Source organism: Ptychodera flava, chromosome 6, assembly GCF_041260155.1.
Source record: "Ptychodera flava strain L36383 chromosome 6, AS_Pfla_20210202, whole genome shotgun sequence".
Taxonomy (NCBI): domain Eukaryota; kingdom Metazoa; phylum Hemichordata; class Enteropneusta; family Ptychoderidae; genus Ptychodera; species Ptychodera flava.
Genome location: NC_091933.1, coordinates 3,262,477 through 3,283,200, shown reverse-complemented (window position 1 = coordinate 3,283,200; position 20,724 = coordinate 3,262,477).

Below are 20,724 nucleotides of genomic sequence, written 5' to 3'. Positions count from 1 at the left end.
TGTAAAATATAAAATACTAAAATAAAACTGCGATGTGCCATGTCTCCAGATTTCTAAAATATCGTTCGTTGACCGTTCGACGCAAACTTGTGACGCAGTTGAAATTCAATACTGACCGCCAAATAATCTTAATGAGACGAGATCAGTCTAGACATCCTCCAAATTATCCAACCATTCGCATTGGAGTTCAGCTCGCTTAGAGTATCATAACATTTTCCGGCCTTCTTTAGATCGACCCTAATATCTCCCATTTAGGAAATAAATACACAAGCTACCTCGACAAAACTTCGTGCACCATCCAAGACCAAACGCACTACAAATCTGTCTTGACGTCATCATCTCCTTACATGGTAATCAGCATACCGTATTTTTTAGCAAAGGGGACACAGAATACGTCGGAGTATTCAGTTTCAAAACGTATTACATTGTGTGATGTTGTCAAAAAAAAGTCATGTTACTGCAGTGGTATAAATTACAAAACACAAAAGTTCAAATCAGTTTATTTTGGACTGGCTTTACCCAACATTTCATATTGTTTCTTATGCCAGATTTGACCACGTGCTTACTGGCGACCCCTTTTCATGCAAATTTTGTGTCAAATGATGTGTTCCCCTGGAAAAACAAACGTACGATTTCTAAATGAAGGAGGCGAAATTTGCCCTCAAGACTCGAAACCACCCCTTTACGGGTGTACCTAGCTATTTTTAACGAGCTTCTCGAATCTGCAGCTCTATTTCGAAATGATGGTCTGGTTTTCTCAGCTCAAGGATAAGTGTTCTCCATCGCTGTGGGCATTACTATTCTCAACCGGGGGTACAGTTTCCAGTCGTAATGTTTTTCATTGTGTCCGGGATATAAAACCTTTCCTTTTCAAACTTCTTCTTTGATTAACACTAATCCACATCTTGTCAGTGATTAAACATGTTTCAAGTTTAAATGTTAAATTCTGGTCTCGAGCCTCCTGTTCGACCAAACCGAAATTACCCCTCCCACTTTGGCTCGTCCAGTGGGTGTAGCAAGGGTCGTGCCATCGCCTAGGAAACGGAGGGTGCATTAATTGTTGCATTTCGATGCACATTTTGATTGTATTCAGAAGATTTTGTGGCAAAAACTCAGATAGAGAAGCATTTATATTCACATCTCACTTATTCAAGATTGGCTGAGAGCAGCACTTCCATTCAGTTAACATCATTACGCCATTTATTATGCCAAGAAAGATGAAGCCAATACATTTTGCCCTCCCTGGTCTCAGCCAGAAATGGTTATACCTTACAGTTTTTTCCCACGGAATGAAAACAAATGTACTTGGGCTGAGGCCAAGTACAATAAATGTATTGGATGCAGGCTTCTCCGGGCCTAGCCGGGACATAAAATGTGATTGATGCAGACTGTATATGTAAAAATGTTAAGAAGGCAACTGTTGTCCATAGCTCCTCTTAGAAAGTCAACTACATTATTAAAGCAGATATTATATTGTACCATCAGCAGTGTCAAACACGCTAATGCGTCGTTCTGACTGGACGAGAGCTCACGCCGGCAGTGGTACAAAACTGTTTTACTGTGTTTCAGATCGCGTCACAACTCTTGATAATAAACAGGAAGGGAGCGATAATAAGGCCAAAAAAAAGAAAAGAATGTTTCTGGTCAGGCCTTTCTTTAAAAAATGGTGCGGCGACGCGGCTTTTTTTTTTTTTTTTTTCCTCCTCCTCAAGGGAGGGAGCAGGGTCAGTTAAAGCGCCAAAGCTTAGCGGCTAATTTGCATAATCATTTGCATATCATTAATTTATATTTGCATATGGATGTAAGCTTGCACATGCATCCACACATACATGTACACTCACAACAAAATGCAATGGTAACCACAAAAGTGTGCAGTTTGAACATCATGGAAACTCTTTATTACACTTAAATAAATCATCACAGTATTGTAATTACAATTGCAATTAAAACAGAAGATTCAGATTGAAACTTTGAGAGCAAGAAATGGTTCGTCTCATTGGAGTTTCATTAATACATATATTGCTAATAAATTGTCAAAACTTGCCAACAAAGAGGAAAATTCACAAGTTTAAGCTTTACACAATTCAAATGCAATTGAATTTTATATCATTTTTGAACGACAAAACACCGCGAATATTTTTCATCACGGGATAGATTTCAACCAGCGGCCCCCCCCCCCCTCCCCGCATAACTTCTACTTCCACTGAACATCGTCGTTCGATTCTTGATTTTAAAAATACCACCAAGATGATCACAAGACATGAACTAAGTACAACTAGAATCCCTCGAAAATCAGGTGTAAAATCTTTCAGAGAACGTGTCAGAGTGGAACCACACGCGACGCCAGGATCAATGTCAACACGTTATGAACCTGTCGACCAACATGGCCGCCGCCATATGAAATTTATGCAATGTGAACTCGATCGCGATCGTGATCGTACTCAGACAAAACTCATCGTTGTACAATCATAATCAACCTCACCAGTCAACTCTTGTTTCTTTTGCGGTCCATTTCGTTGATCAAAGCATGGGAATGTGATCAAAGGCCCTGCTAGTGCTACACCGCCTACCTCTGTGAGAACGGCAGATCGATGATGTAGCCGACACGAACACGAAGTGTCTGTTACCGGCTACCAAAAACTATGAAAAATAGTAAAGAATGAGCTACAAAATCACTATCAGTTTTAAGTTGCAGGTAGAATAAGTCTGTGCCTTTGTAAAAATACTATAAAAATAGTAGAAAGTGAAAAACCAGCTGAAAGTTAGTTGAGGAGACCTTGACCGCATATCATTTGCATCTCATTGTCGGCTACATGGACTGTGTGCCGTGAACACTTGTCCGCGATGTAGGCCTATACTTCTTTGTTGGTCGTAATACTAATAGTCGTTCTTGAATGAAAATTTGTGAACAACCCAGCCGATTCTTCTATTGTTTTAACGTTCCTCTCAACACTTCCGGACAACTTATCTGATGCATACCATACTTCACACCTTCCACTCTTTCACCAGGTTAAAAGTTGCAGTGAGCGCTTATGTGTAGACAATGCAGGCATCAGCTGGTAGCTACGCAGAGCGTGTGAAGGATGGCGGGAATATTTTAAAGCGTAGCGGGGAGAATCAAAGCGTAGCGGGGGGGGGGGGGGAGGCGAAAGCGTAGCGGGACCGCTATGGCCTGGGGATAACACTGAGTTTTGTAGTTTTATCAATATAGTAACATTTAAACTGTTCATGCAGTCACTGATCATGTGCCCCAAAGAATTTTCTTTCTCTTCAGCCGTTTTGGTTTGGTGTTATAGTAATCAGTATGTAGTTTGCCACAGCCGCCGGCCTCAAACCAGGAAAAAAAAGGGTGACGCGCTGTTGTTCAAGTGACGCGCGCGCTGACCAGAAACATTTCTTTTTTTTTTTTGGCCTAAAATAGTCAAGCACATCGGTACTCAGGATAACTATGTTACATCAATTTGACGAGCTTCTAGTCTTCTCTGATGAAATTTCAGGGCCGTCATCCTGATTTATGGATGCACCATTTTATATCCTCGGAGAGGGGGCTTTGAAGATTGATTGGGAGCATTATAATTTTTCCTATCAGCTCTGCTCGGAATAGTTTTTTTCCATTCATCAGTCGGCCTTCTGTGTAACATATATCCCTCTCCTTTTGGTTTGATGACAATAAGGAGGAGAAACCAAATTCGAAATTGAGAGAGCCAATCATTAGTGGCTGGCTCTATATGTGCGTGATTCAGTGTGTGGTGTCATAATTGACCCATCATCATACAGCTCCCGCTCCATCTTTGGAGCGTGGAAGTCCCACATTAATAGTAGCAATACAATTTGCTGTTAGGCTGCGTTCACAAAAAACTGTTAGGGGGCTGGAGGAATTCAGGGGGGATTCGAAACTTTTTGGTGTAGTAGAGGGGGGGGGGGCTTGAAAATTTTGCTCTACCTTTAGGGGGAACTTGAACATTTTTTGGTTCCCTTTTATGTTACATTTTCCAATTCAAAGTTTTTGTAGGTAATTCAATGAAAAAGGAATAGTACCCTTTTGATGTCATCGAATTGTTGTAGTAATGTTAGTAATAGTTTAACAAAATCTAGAACCATTTTGTTACATTTCATGACTTTTACCTCGAAAAAATCTAAACATGTGATTTGTTGTAAAAAACCAAACGAGCCTATTAACAGGGCAGAAGCTGCAAATGTTGATGATTTTTTCAATGTTTCTATGCAATATATCAACCACAGTTTCTTGCTGTCTCCCTACAGCATGCTCAAACGCACAATATTCAGTTTGTCGACAAAGCCTGTATATATGTATTAGGTGATAATTTAATTAGAGTCCAGACTGACAGTCAATTGTCAGTGATACAAATGCATGGTACACATACACAGGCTGTGATAGCAAGCTGAATACTGGACAGTTCAACATGCTGTAGTATCACTGTTACTGCATACCTGACAGGGCTCGAAATTAGCGGTAGTCCCGCGTCCACAGACTACCAACTTTTCCCTGGGGCTACCAAAGTCTATGAAATGGTAGCCCACACGGACTACCAAAGCCTGGGACATGAAATACTTGGCGTGCGATGTCCGTCACTTTCGGACGAGCTAAATGCAGTCAACATGCAGTTTCATTTGTTTGAAGCAATTATCCTTTCATCTGTGAAGATTTTTTTCTGATGACTATTACAATTTTCACTGCTATGTTGTTGTTTTCACAAGATGCAGAGCGTTTGATACTAGAATGTTGCGTTGCTTTTCCGTGTGCAGTCTTTGCATGCCAGTTCACACTATGCTGTTGATCGGCAGCTTACAAGACGTACTTGTGTCAAGTTTTGGGGTTCTGAAGCTGAAATTTCACAAAACTATCACTTCTGTCTTAAGCGATTGTGTAATCAGTTTGATTTGAAACAGTAATATAAAACACTGTGTCAGTTAATTTTCGCTGTCTTTATCTATGGGTGAATTCGATCAGAATCAATGTATTACGTTCTGTATAGAGAGACTCGGGTGTTACAAGGCATGCCAGTTCATAAAGATCATGAGAATATTTTTTTTCTGTTTTTCTTTACTCAAGTTACAATTTCTTTGGATGTGTAAGCCGATTTTGAAAGTGATAGAAAGTGTTAAAATGTACAAATTAGCATAAATTAAGCGTTCGTGACACATAACATTGGGTTTCTAGTTTTACTGCCATTTTGTGTTGCTGAACCGGGCCTTATACTCGGGCGAGTAGAGTATCCCTAAACTAAAATATTCATGGACTACCAGCCATTGTCACTGGGCTACCAACTTCAGAAAGTGGTAGCCCAAGTGGACCACCAGGGAAAAAAATTAATTTCGAGCCCTGCCTGAGCAGTGACAGAGATAGCTCTGACTCTGATGTACACGTTGAAGAAGAGTTTGGGTCAAATGACGCTCATGACAGAACATACAGGCCGGACAGCAACATATGGAAGACAAGGAGACTTGAAAAGTTATCGCGAAGTTTTGAATTCTGGCAAAATAGAATAATCAAATATTAACGAAAAAAGATGGGGTCACCATGCTTGATTCTCTAAATTTTCACATTCTTGTCATAAAATAATACAAAAGTAAAACTTTGAACAGTAAAGACTAAATGAAGAAATATGTGATTAAATGAAATTATTTATTTTTAACCAAATTTGCCATTATTACACCCACAATTTCAGAGATTAAAACATGATTTATTTGATGGAATATTTTAGCCTTCCAGTATTGTCAATTTTGAGTAGCATCTAATCCATATATATCTTGTACTTTTGAAACAAATTTTTGATACTAGTAGGTCTCTGTGCTCGGTTTTTTACAATTATATGGCAATAAGCCAGAATTCACAATTTGCCTACTCTCTCATGATCGTCATTTTGTGTGCTCTTCGGCAGGAGCAAGTGACCTGGCCAGAGTTGGATTAACTTGGCTTAGACTGATAAATCCAAAAAGTTCACTGACACGTTTAAAAATGAATCAATTTAAGAACTTGTCTCATGAATATGACTTTACAAAGTGCTAATAACAGGTAGTGTTGAACACCTGCAAGCGGAACGCCGCTGCAATACGTGATTTTTTCTGTGTTCACATCCTTTACAGATATGCGGGCTTGTAATAGTTCGGGAGGGACTTGAAAAATTTTGATTATATAGAAGGGGGCATTTGAAATTTTTTTTAGGGTATTGAGGGGGATCTGAAAAAAATATGATTTCAATCGCGATTCCTCCAGCCCCCCCCCCCCCATCGTTATTTGTGAACGCAGCCTCAGTCGAGTATTTCTCTTTCCTATATTTTACAGTTTCTTTACATCTTCATTCCGCTAGTTGGTCATTTTGGCCATAGCCCAGGACAATAGCCCTTTAGACTATTTCTTTCAGGTTTGACAATTTGTTTGCTTTACTCTGTTCTCTGGTTTAGGGCCTAACGATTATCGTTATGGTATAAGCTTATGGGGGCCGGCTCTATCAAAGCGCCGAGTAAAAAAAGTAAGAAAAAAATAACGGTGACGTCTAAGTTTTTTTGGAAATTGATAGTTTCCTCCATAGAGTTTCAGTTAGCATATGGATGGTGGCTATTCTTTATTTATTATTTTCTAATTTGAAAGAGAATGGTTCAAAATCAGCTTGTCTTGAGGCAACGTTCATCAAAAGTTTCAATATTTTAGTTTCAAGGCGCATTCTACCTTAACAGTAACGTCGGTCGACTGTGCAAATGTCTGCTAACAGAGTTTCATTAGTGAGTAAATTCAAGATTTGGCGAAAACGCAGTTGCAGGTACGATATCTTTACGCGAGTGTACGTCTAGCTAGCAGCCTGGCTTTGTATTGCTGCGGTTCCGTAGCCCTACCACTCCCTTTGCTGGTTGTGTTGCCCCACTCCCCCAACACAACCAGCAAAGGGAGTGGTAGGGCTACGGAACCGCAGCAAACTGTAGGCCTACTGTGGTCATGGTGGTAGAGACCATGGAGATAGCCCCACGGTATTTTTGCTCACGTGTTTACACACGTGGGCATATGTCGCAGCGATGTCTGTCTGTCTGTCTGTCTGTCCGTCTGTGTGTGTGTGTCTGTCTGTCTGTCTGTCTGTCTGTCTGTCTGTCTGTCTGTCTGTCTGTTGGTCCATTATCTCAAAAACGGCTTATCAGATCAGAATCAAATCTGGTACATATATTCAGTTAGCAAATGGCAAGAACTGATTAGTTTTTGGTGGGTCTGGCTTGCATACTTTTTGCTCATTTGCATAATTAATGATTTTAGAAAAAATGGATATATATTAAAAACAACGACACAAAATTTGATGAGATTTGCTACAAATGTTGATCACACCAAGATATATCAGCAGTGGGAACCATTAAGGGTGACATGAAAGATAAATGCTAATTTGCATATTTAATGAACTTTCCTAACTAGGGATATATGTCTGATTTGACTTGATCAAAATTAACCAAACTTGGTATGTATATTAAACATACTATGATTTAACATTATTGAAAGTCATTAAGCGTTTTAATTTCAGTCAATTCCCAATTTGCATATTTCATGAACAATGTTAATTAGGAATATATATTTGAAATGACTGGACCAAAGTTGATGAAACTTGCTACATGTATTGAAGCCACTATGATACAACATTTTTGAAAGTCATTAAACATTTTTACTTCAGCCAATTCCGAATTTGCATATTTAATGAACTTTCCCAATTAGGGATATATATCTGAATTAACTTGATTGTAGTTGTTGAAACTTACTATATACATCAAAGATACTGTGATATAACATTATTGAAAGTCAAAAGACATTTTTACTTCAGCCAAAACCTAATTTTAATATTAATGAATTTTCATAATTAGGTATATTTATCTTAATGGACTTGATCAAATTGATGAAACTTACTATGTATATTAAAGACTCTATAATTCAATATTATTGAAAGTCATCAAGCATTTTCTCTTCAGCCAATTCCTAATTTGCATATTTTTGAACTTTCCTAATTAGAGATATATGTCTGAATTGACTTGACCAAAGTTGACAAAATTTGCTACACATATTGCAGATACCATGATACAACATTACTGACAATCACTAAGCATTTTTACTAAAGCCACTTCCTAATTTACATATTAAATTAACTTTGCTTATTAGGGATATATACCGGGATTTACTTGATCAAAGTTGGCAAAACATGCTATGTACATTGATGATTATACCAGGTACTAGATCAAAACAATATCGAAAGTCATTTCACATTTTCATGTCAGCTTATTTATAATTTGCATATCTAATGAGCTTTCACAGCTCGGCATATATGGCTTGAAGGAATTGGCCAACGGTAATTACGCTTGCTAGATAAAGTGGTGATACAATAAGAGCAGTAAAATTAATTTAATATTTTTATTTCAGCTAATTACATATTTGTATACTTCATGACCTTTTAGAATTAATCGGCGGTGATTATTGTTCATTATGTTGATCATAATAATTTCAATGAAGTTGCAAACATGTGGCAAAGGTTCAAATTTACACATAACTTCAAAATATAATGAAAAACGTGAGCATTTACAGTTCATATCTGGTTACATGTAGGTGCTTCTCTTCTCATCCACTTGCATGTTTATTGAGTATAATTTATGTACTTAAATGGCAAAATTAGCGATCGAGGAAGGTGACGAAAACAACAACACAAGTGCTCTGCTAGCTGCTTGCCATTGTGGTGATTTTGATACCCCCGCCACCGTGAGAGCGGACGACCTCATGTGACCTCGTGCCCACTCCTCTACCCCTTAAGACAGTCTCTGTGTGTTGATCGATGTATACACAGTGATTAATTAAGGTGCTCGATTTTACGCAATCAGTGAAATTTACTGTATTTTTTAACTATTATATGGCTATTTTATGATTTTTGGCTGCTCTAATTAAGATTTCGTTTGTGTGTTTTAACTGACGAAGTATTGTGTGAGGGATTATTTTCCACAAATGAGTAAGGCTACAAGCAGTAATTAGTTATTTTTGTCAGATGAGCACGTTTTGTCAGATAAGCGCCGTACAGACGTGTAATATTCTAGCCCTACCACACATCGCCCTCGTACGTCAACAATAATTAAATTCTTTCGTTTTCAACTAACTCGAATATAGCGTATAGGGAAGTAAAATGAACATTTTTTACAAGAAATTGATTTCTGAACTTCATCTAACATTTGGTTCACCATCCATGGTGTCTATGATGAAATTATGAATAGTTTTTTTTGCAATACAAAAATAGGTAAATCTTTGCATTTGTGTACTCTTGATTATTGATATTAGTTTTCTTGATTAGACTAGAGTGGTTACAAGTTCATGGTTGTGTAAGAAATTTGATATTGGAATTTCACTGAAATATCGATTCACTATGCATTGCGGTCTATGGTGAAACTATGGATATTTTTTTTTCAGTACAAAATTAGATAAATCTGTTCATTTATGTATGCTCGATTATTAAGATTATTGTTCTTGATTAGACTAGAGTGGTTACAAGTCCATGGTAGTGCAAGAAATACGTTTTTGGAATTTCACCAAAATGTCCATACACTATATGCACTGGGGTCTATAATGAAACTATGAATAATTTTGTTTCAGTACAGAATTAGATAAATCTGTGCATTTATGTATGGTTGATTATTTAGATCATTGTTCTTGATTAGACTAGAGTGGTTACAAGTCCATGGTAGTGCAAGAAATATGTTTTTTGAATTTCACCAAAATGTCAATTCACTATGCATGGCGGTCTATAAGTGTGTGCGTATTTTGTTGGTGATTTCCTTTTCAAGAAATATCACACGGACAATCAAATTTTTGGCTATAATATCAGCTTCTGTCTAAAGTGACCCTCCCCCCAATATAGGTTTATATAAAAAGTGACCCTCCCCCTTGAAGTGTTTTCTAAAAAGTGACCTCCCCAAATTCCCCCGGCCCACCCCCCTGTAATTACTGAAGGCTCCCTTAGGCTGTATTGAATTTCAGAAAAGATTCCTGCCTTTTACGGGCTGATTTTGATGTCGACTTTTATGACTTGTAAAGCCAGGGTCCACCACACCTTGTGGTGGAGGGATAAAAGTCGCAAAACACCACAGCAGATGACGTTATGGACCCACAGCTGCTCTGGGTAACCAGGGGCAGGCAACAAAGCACAAAAGGTGTTCGCAAGCTCTACGATGGCGAGAGGGTAGATATTTTGTTCAATCAGTGGAGGGGAAGAGGGTAGCTGCAATAATTGAAGCCTTGGTTGAACGTGGGGATTGGGCTTCTGTCGTGCACCCGGGCTTGCGGCCTTGGTTGGGGCAAGGCACGAGCCGCATGACAGAAGCCCAATCCCCACGGCCAACCAAGGCTACAATTATTGCAGCTAGGAAGGGGGTATCTGTTTTATGTCAGTGGGCGGTGAAGAGAGCAACTCTTTCTTTTGTCAGTGGGCGGGGAATTTTTGTTTTAATTTAACAGTGGGCGACAGTTGCTAGTCAACGTAAATGGAATGTGATTTTTCGGTACAAAGTGAAAAGAAGTCCTTACAAACCTGAAAATACAGTTAGTTTTCAATCGGGTTCGAACCCACAACATACGGCATCAGTCGCCTAGCGGAGAGGCCACAGAGAGAACTGCTCGGCTAAATCCCCACTCTCAAAAAAGAGTGGTTCAATAGCCGGCTAAGTTGTTACATAAAGATAGCACACTTTAGGTGAACATAAGTCATGATAACATTGATGTAAGGGACGGACCATTAGATCTTGGGAGGGGGGGGTGGTCAAAAACAGAAAAAAAAAATTTTCAGAGCAGAAAGTTAGGAAAAAAAAAATCTTCAAACTAGTTTGCAAAATAAAAAAAAAAATAAATAAGAAGACAAAGGCGTAAAAAAAAAATCTGCAAAAGTCTTTAAAATTTTGAATTTTTTTAGATTTTACCGACAGTAAGCAACTTTCTGTATTTTTAATACATCCTCCCGGCACATTTTTAATTTTAATTTATACATTTAGAGTGACTGTATCCCTTATACTGGAAGTTGTGATTATCTTATCTTTTCAGGACTTTTGTATTCTGATCACTTGAAAATTATGAAATTATAGAGCCTGTTTTCTACTTGTTTCCTGCGTACAAACCAAGCAGGTACACTAGGTAAAACATTGAAACTATGGTATGGTTGTCAAGACAGAAAGTTGTATTTGCCTTTTAAGATCAAGGTAAACAGATGCAGGCCACATCAGTTTCATTTTTTCACAGCATTTTCTTACAATGATGAATGCAAGAATGGGTGAACAAGTAGAAACACGTCAATAATGATAAAACAACATATCAAGTCATTATGTATTATTTTGCTTTTAAAAAGGCATTTTCAATTCTTTTTTCTCAAAAAGCAGCCTCAAAAAACAACAGCAACACATGTTTTAACATTCAACAATACACTACGTAGAATGCCATCTATCCAACAAATCCCAACACAAAAACACATAAAAGGGTTGAACTTTGAAAGTTTCTCGATAGCAAATACTGAATAAATCTGCATGGTTAATCGTTTTTGTGTAGCAAATTTCAAAGAAATTGGACAAGCCCTTTCAGAGAATACAGATTTTTTGACCATGAATGGCATAAATTGCCCAAAAAGACAAATATTGAAATTTCAACACATCTATACACATTCAATCAATTTGGACATGCTGCTACAGAGAAATAGATGTTTGATCAAAAAAGGGCAACAATTGCTCTAAAAACACAAATATGCAAATTTCACTATATTATTTAGCTTATTTTAGCTTCTCAGCTTGTCAAAATCAATTGTAAATCATGAGATATGCATGAGTTTGGTGGGGTGAATGTAGGCATTTCACCACGCAGTAGAAAGGGAAGCCAGGAAACCAAAATAGTCAATTTTTAAAACTATACGAAGCTACTGAGGAGCAAGAAGACCATGTTTCAGAGGAAGATGTGTAATCCGAAAAAAATGCTCCAAAGTGCCACCAAATAACACCATTTTAATCTCTATTTTTCAAAAGCTCCAACGGCAGGAGGGGGACACCCCCTCCTGACCACCCCCGCAAAAATACTCCCCAAGTGCCACCAAATAACACAATTTTAATCTCTATTTTTCAAAAGCTCCAACAGCAGGAGGGGGACACCCCCCTCCAGACCTCCCCCGGCAAAAATACTCCCAAGTGCCACCAAATAACACCATTTTAATCTCTATTTTTCAAAAGCTCCAACGGCAGGAGGGGGACACCCCCTCCTGACCACCCCCCGCAAAAATACTCCCCAAGTGCCACCAAATAACACCATTTTAATCTCTATTTTTCAAAAGCTCCAACAGCAGGAGGGGGGACACCCCCCTCCTGACCTCCCCCGGCAAAAATACTCCCCAAGTGCCACCAAATAACACCATTTTAATCTCTATTTTTCAAAAGCTCCAACAGCAGCAGGGGGACACCCCTCTCCTGACCTCTTCCCAGTGACCGCTTGCGTGGCCGCTTGCGGTGCTTGGCACCACATGTTTGCCCTCTTTATCTTCAAACAGCGACGAACGAAAAAAAAATTATAAATCTGAAAATTTACTCTGAAAAAAAAAATTGCACAGATAATCTCAATTGGAAAAAAAAAAATTTCAGAAATTTACAATAGTAAAAAAAAATTTTCACAATTTCATTGTGACCACCCCCCTCCCAAGATCTAATGGTCCATCCCTAAGGATAATGGAGAGCTATTGTGATGGGAGAGGGGAATGGAAGCTCTCGTTTTTGGGAGAGTGTCACTAGGGAGTTTTCGTTTTTGGGAGGGGAGCGCGGAAAACATTTGTTGACTGGGGAAGCTTTTTAACATAATGGTGGGAGGTCAGTTGACTAACAGTGTTTACTTATTTTCAATGCTATATTAACACTAAACAAACCCCACTGAAAACACCTTTTTTTGAAATCTCTCGATATAAACTGCCCCTGAATGTAGGGAGTTGTCACGCTATTTGACCTTTGACGTCACATTAGTCTTATGTTAACGTTAGGAAAAGACAACATTCACTTTTTTTAAAAAATATACACGTAACCATCACTAAGTTATGCAGTGGGCGATGGTCAAAAGGTGTTGGATTTTTGTGAAATAATCTTGGTGAACTACAGCGCATTGAAGTTTCGTTCTCTAGGCTGAACCTGTTCGAAATCTGCATGCGATTGCGAGACGGATTACACAAGAAGACATTCTGAAAAAACTATACTTTTGACTTTTCTGGTAAAATTCGACAGAAAAGATGTATGATAGTAAGGTTATTCACAAAATTTGTCATTACAATATTTGATTTATGTACTCGGTGACATGCTTTATTTTCACTCTATGCATTTATTGAGGAAATAGGGCAATATTGGCTGACCTTCACCTGTGGACTTTTTACAGTCAGACACTACTGAGAAATTTTGCGTTATGCATTTCATCAGTGTATATAAGCCGCTCTCAGATGCTTAGCGGGGCAGTGTGCAGCTTGATGCAAAACCTGGTATTTTATAGTTACTGACAAAAAGTAATGAAGTTGCCAGTCTAGTATCTGGCCAGTAAGCTTAAATATGTGGCTTTGCTCTCCTGTCTTTTTTGTTGTTTTTTTTTGTTTTTGTTTTTTTGTTGTTTTTTTTTGGGGGGGGGATGTTGTCAGCACAGCCCCAGAGTAACTGCCTCAATACCTAGAAGTGTGCATGTACTTTTATTGTTAACAAATATTACAAGCCTTTGGACAAAATTGATGTAAAGAACATGTGAAGTATATATTGGTTTTCACAATAAAATTTGCCAGTATGCCTATACTGGTAACATCAAGTCCAGACAAAACATTTCCATTACATGTAATTTAATTCGTACAATGACAAATCATACTCATAAATGCACATGGCAGCAGATTTCTCTGCAGATGAAGTGGGGTTTTAACATTGCAAGTAATTAAGTAAAGAGAAAATATCACTGCCATAGCATAGCTAGGGCAATCTCATCCTTTGGGAGGGGATTTCATTGAAAATAGGGTGCGTTCAAGCTACCATTTGGTGAAAATTTGAGTTTATTAGGGTGTCTTTCTTTGAGGATGATGTTAAATGGCAATATGGCTTGGAGCAATCACTACACATCAATTTTTAAAAATGACAATTCATCTTTTTTTTCCAATTGAAACTAATATGAGGTTATTACGAAAATACCCCAAAGGGAATGCACGAGGACATTGGCGCAGCGTATCGCCTGACACGAAGCGGAGGGCGATGTGCAGCACCAATGTCCGAGTGCATCCTTTGCGGTATTTTCGTAATAACCTATTCACGGTCCCTCCAGGAGGGACCGTGCCTTATTATTATACAGGTTACATTCCTGACTGGGGCATCAAATTGTCAGAGTGGTGACCGTTTACGTGCAATGTCAACAATTTTTCTTCCGATTTTATCGCACCAGTGTGGAACGCTATCTCGGACGTGCTTCTGCAAACTTTGGAGTGTGTGCACTACACACACACGTACGTACAGAGGGCGCACGAGACTTGTTCTGGCACTCATCCAAGGGGTCCCTTGAAACTGTTCTACAGTGAACACGCAGATACAACCGCAGGGGATTGGGCACCTTGAAACCGTATACATGTTACGGAACGGGGGTTCTGTACGGCTGTTTTAGCGCATGCAAAATTCTTTTGTTCTCGATGGTAGATGTATAATAATGTTATTTATGCACTTGTTATGACAACTCTAACAGTTAAACATATAGGGCCAAAGTCCCTGAAGCTACTATAGACATGGATACAAAATTAAGTATTTCCTGACTGTATGAAATTATCTCACAAAGGTCATCCTAGGGACCTGTAAACCAAATATTAAAGCTGTCTGACCAGCAGTTTTGAAAAAACAAGCAACCCAACAGTCGACAGAGCTCTGCTGTGTTATGTAGAGAATAACTTTTTGTGACACATGTATTGATGAAGAATGTGGATATTTTCGATAGCTCATTCGAAATGTCATTGTAATTTCAATATATTATATTAAGATAAAGCCTAGGAACCTGTATACCAAATATCAAAGCTATTAGATGAGTAACTTTTGAGAAACAAATATTTTGACCAAAAATGGCAAAAATTGACCCAAAAATACAAAAATTGAAGATTTCATCAAATTTCAATATATCACACTAAGACAACCCCTAGGAACCTGTACACCAAATATCAAAGCTGTCAGACAAGCAGTTTTGATGAGAAAAGGTTTTGACCAAAAATGACCCAAAAAAATCCTTAAAAATACAGATTTGCATATTTCATCACAATTTGAACAAATCTAAGTAGGGTTATCCCTAGGGACCTGTATACCAAATAACAAAGCTGTCTGACCAGCAGTTATGAAGAAGAAGATTGCTTACCAAAAACACCTTCTTTGGCACTAATTTGCATATTTTCAACAATATCAAAAAATTAAAAAAACAGTTTCTCAAAATCATATTTTCATCTACACAACAAATATCAAATCAGTAAGTACTGTGGTTCTCAAGATATTTGAGTGGATGGACACCTCACAAATGGACATACATACATACATACATACATACATGCATACATACATACATACGTACATACATACCGGTACATACAGACTGACGACGGACGCCGGACGGATACCCATCCCAATAGCTTCTATAGACTATAGTCTATAATAGCTAAAAAGGAAATAAAACATTTCAGAACAAAAAGGTCTCAACTTTTTCGAGGGCATGTTATCTAATTGCAACTTTACTACATTGGATAGTTGTGTTGAATCACGACCAGTTGTATTTTTTTTATTGTTGATGATATCATTTCTATGCAGAATAAAACAATGCCACAATTCATGATGATATGTCATTACATATTCAAACTAAACTCACTTTCACATGTACATTCATCGAAGTTATTCCACAGTTGAGAAATCTATGAATCTTACACTGCATCAGACATTATACTATTAGTGATGTCTGACACATTGGCTTAAAGTTGGGCAATATTTACAGAACACGGTGGACTATGTGGGAACTACTTGTTAAATCTCATCCATGGAGATCATTCATTTTAAGATTAAAATTACAACCTGAATCCTAATCTAATACTTTTACAGATCTCATTTGATTACATTTACCGGCAACGTCTATTTCACACAGAACCAAAATTAGCCTTGGGTTTAAGCCTTAATTGTCATTTGAGAATTACAGAAACTCTGTATGCCTCTGTGATTGTTACAGCAATCATGGAGCTATACACAGTGTGAACTGTCACTGCCTATCAAAAACACATACACCCTGCTGCTGCATCTTGATCCATTCTCAAGATTCTCTGGTGAAATAAGGTTGTGAATATCAAAATATAAAGGACTACCGGTATATTCTGAACAATTTGACTGCGTACCAAGGAACAATATGGTATTTATTTTATCAAAAGAAAATTTTGAAATTAAACCACAGAAAGGTGTCACAAAAAATCCTTTGAAAAAGACACAAAGCACAATTAAGATGACACTGAGAAGATTTGTCACTCAGTGAAAACAAGAAAATTATCCAATTCATGTTTGTAATGACGCAATGAAAAAATTACTTGTTGCAAAGAAATACATAAAAGCATGGCCTACCTAGAAAACACAGGACATACATAGATTTTTCCCCATTTAGTTTTTACTGATAAAAAGGTCATAATTGAAAGATGACTAAAGCTTGTTGATGAAGATCTTTGAATTTAATGACATATGAAGCTACTGGGAAATACTTGTCTTGATCAGCTGTCTGTGTCAAAGTAATATTACAAAGTCCAACTATGCAATGCACCTATGTTTGTGTGTGGTGAACTCATACCTTCTAAGTTTAACGGCATGCATGTAGCAATGTTCCTTTTCAGTTTTAGTTTCAAGTAGTAATTAATACATGATTTATATGGTATTTTTTTAAAATACAAAATATAGGGTTATGCACAGAATATTGAAACATATATGGCATCTGCTACACTGAACACAGCTTGTCAATTACGTCACACATGGTCCTCTCATCCATACATGATTGCACATGTATTTGTAATAATTCTGTAATGTCGAAGTCAGCATGTGTCCATACAAGTGCTCACACCAAATCAAGAGTATTATATCATGATAGCTGTGAATTTACATTGTAATCAAAAACAATTTGTACTCAATACAAAGTATTCTTGTTAAGTTCTCTGTACAAAAATCTGAATGAAGTCTCCTTTAGACCAGGCATAATAAGTGAAATTGTTCCTCAGAATAGCCACATCTACTTCAGCCGATTTAAAATTTGATTTTTGAAATTGTGGCAAATATATAATTCCATATTGCAATGGCATTGTCAGTGATGGTATCCTTTAGTCTCTTGAGTTTTTGTGCCCCTCTGACTTCGAATGAGATTTCTGTGTGGAGTATGCGCAGGACAACTAAGCTTATTAAACCTTTGAGTGCTGTGATTTTTCCCACCAAAATTTTAATGCAACATTTTATCAAGTTTTTATGAATTGTCTGTACTTTTTTTTATAATTTTGGACCAAACGGGTTTCACATTTCATTGACTACATAACAGTTTTTCATCAAAATTTTGGCAAAAATATGAAAAAATTTGACTAGGGTTCATTTCATAAAACCGACAAAAATTGACTTTGGTGCTTAAAGAGTTAACAAGTTGAATAGTGTCACCTTGAATCAATCAGTTGGTAAAATCAAGACAACAAGTCTTCAGTAACAATGTAACTAGTCAGAATTTTTGGGTTGCTTTGCCAAAAAAATCCAAGGCACAATAATTTTTCTCTCCCTGGCCTGACCGTATGACTTTTGACACTATGCAACTGATAACTATAATTCATTCATAAAATATTGTATTTTGTTGAAATTTACATGTATCAATGTTCATGTAAAAATCTTCAGCCTATTTGCAACTCAGTTGTCAAAATTTTGAAAAATGAATTTGAAATTTGTAGTTTTTTCTAGGTTTACAAAAGTTTATTAAAAAACTTTTAACCAATAACATGCCAATAAATAAGAAAAAAATTAAAAATTCAATTTTGTCAAGGCATGCAATAAAATTTCATCATTGCTCATTTCACACACTCATTGATTATTTAAATATTCATTATATATAATCAAAACATATTAACGGGAAAACATATAAAGAGTGCAATCATAGACAAGTATTTATCAGTTAAAAGATGATCTTTTGCAAATATTTAAACTACATATTATATCCATATTCTGAATAATTATTACATGTAAAGTTATTGTGCTCTTATTAAATAAAATATGAATAAACATTTCAGTCAGGCATATGAAAGATGAAATGTGTTTAACATCAGATTTTACATGTGTCAATTTGATACTATATTTAGAAAAATTGTTTCCTTGGACGGGATAGGAACACATTGTGTAATATGGTAAAACATTTTACAACGCTTACAGGCAAATCTTGCCACATCGATGCCTGGTATGCATGTAATAGTGTGCCTGACTTTAATTTGGATGTGTGTGAGTCCATAGCCATCTGGTCGTAAAGACATTAATTTGCACCCCAGACTGGTGATAGTAATCTGTCTCAAGGCTTACATGTCAAATATATTTCGGTGTCGGGTTTTCTGTTGTTTATCCTGTACAAACTATCCAGTCACTTAGTGTGTGTAAAAAAACATTTGTTGTACCACGTACAAAATGCATTTCTTGAATAAGTTGAGAACAAAACTTTGACTCCTACATTTTTTGCAAACTGTACAAAATCCGACAATGAAGTCTTGCCTCAGTCTGTCAGCAAGGACAACGAATGAAAAGTCATAAAGCTCATCTTGAAGTTTTTGTATTGAATTGAACAGTACTATATATAATGCATAGGATTCATTGACAAAACATGACAAGAAATAATTCACAGTATACACAATTCGTCAAGTACATATAAAACCTTGACATACGTACACTTGAATATTAATGAAGAACAGTGTCAATGACACTTGGCTCACATTTGGTTCGATGTGGCGGGCAAGAGTTAGAGTACTTAACTAAGTTTGCCCCTGGGAACATGCATACCAAGTTTCAAAGCAGTCTTACAAGCAATTTCAGAGAAAGTGATTTTTTGACCAAAAATGGGAAAGATTGCCCTCAAAATAAAAATATGAAAATTTCACCACAATTTGAAGACACTCAAGTAAGATTGCCTCTTGGTACATGAATACCCAGTTTCATGGCAATCAGAGTAATTAATTCAGAGAAAATGAATTTTTGACCAAAAATGGGAAAATTGCTCCAAAAATACAAATATGAAAATTTCACCACAATTCTGACAAATACGACAAAAGTCAACCCTAGGATTATGAATATCAGAGCCCAACGAGACCTTTGGGAAAAATGCTTTTTTGATCAAAAATAGGAAAAATTGCCCTAAAAATACAAATGTGACAATTTCACCACAATATGAAGAATCTAATGGAGGCCCACCAGGATCATGCATACCAAGTTTCAAAGCAATTGGACAAGCAGTTTCAGAGTAGAAAAGTTTTTGCCAAAATGGGAAAAATTGCCCCAAAATACAATTATAAAAAAAATTTCACCTTAAATTGAACAAATCTAAAGTCACCATAAAAAACCTGCATACCAAGTGGCTTGTGGTAACAGTTTTAGCAATTTGCTGGATTTTCCCCTTTTTACTCATTTGCATATTTTTGACACTGTCATATTCAATTGAACAAATCACATCTCCAACCCTGGGTGCACCTGTACACCAGATGCTAAGATGGTAGGTGCTGCGGTTTTTGAGTTTTTGGTGTGGACAGACATACATTTGCACACACATACATACATACATATAGACACAACCGACTTACTGTATAAGCTCTGTTTGGTATGTATACATATACCAAATGTGAGCTAAAAATCAAGCAATAACCAAGGACCCGAACAAGGAATGGCAGTTGGAATAGATGGCACAGTTGATCCTATCAATGCAAATTTTGACGGGCAATTCAGCACATGTGTCACCTAGAGGAACAATGTATCATTATAGAACATTGCCACTTACTGCAACCTTAGATGACCTTTCTATGTCAAAGTTAAATAGTCAATAGCAAAGTGACCATGACAAGTGGATTACTTCCACAAACCAGGGGAATCTCATTCCTACACTCTACGCTATGACATTTAAATCAAGCAGGATATCCTTGATGAGTTTAAAAGAACGCACACTGTTATAACAAATTCAAAACCCAAAGATTTAAAATTGTGAATAAGCTAGAACGAATCAGAATTTACATATAGAACACCCATTAAGCTTAAACATTCATGGATTAAAAAGAGTTGAGCGTGTCTATTATTTTGTACAGAGGCATAATGATTTTGTAATTCCAGTGTGGCATTTGTCAAGAATGAAGTAATACATTTCGTGAATGTAGTAGCATTTCATCATGTATGCTACTAACGTTCATGGTTTTCAGGATATTCTTGGTCTTTATTAGACCGAAAAAACCAAACATAGATAAATAAACATAAAAAGCATTGTTACCAGTCATGGTTTCTTTCCAAAAGCTGGGCGACAATGCGCATCATATTTTTATTGAGTCCTATTTAGTCAGTCTGCTTTCTAAGCATGTAATTAACAGTTAATTTTCATGAGTTGTATTGAAATCTTCATTTTCTCTATCCTCGCTCTTTGCTCCAATGAGAAAAGAAGGAGTTGATGCGAGGGCTTTCAAGAGATGTGCA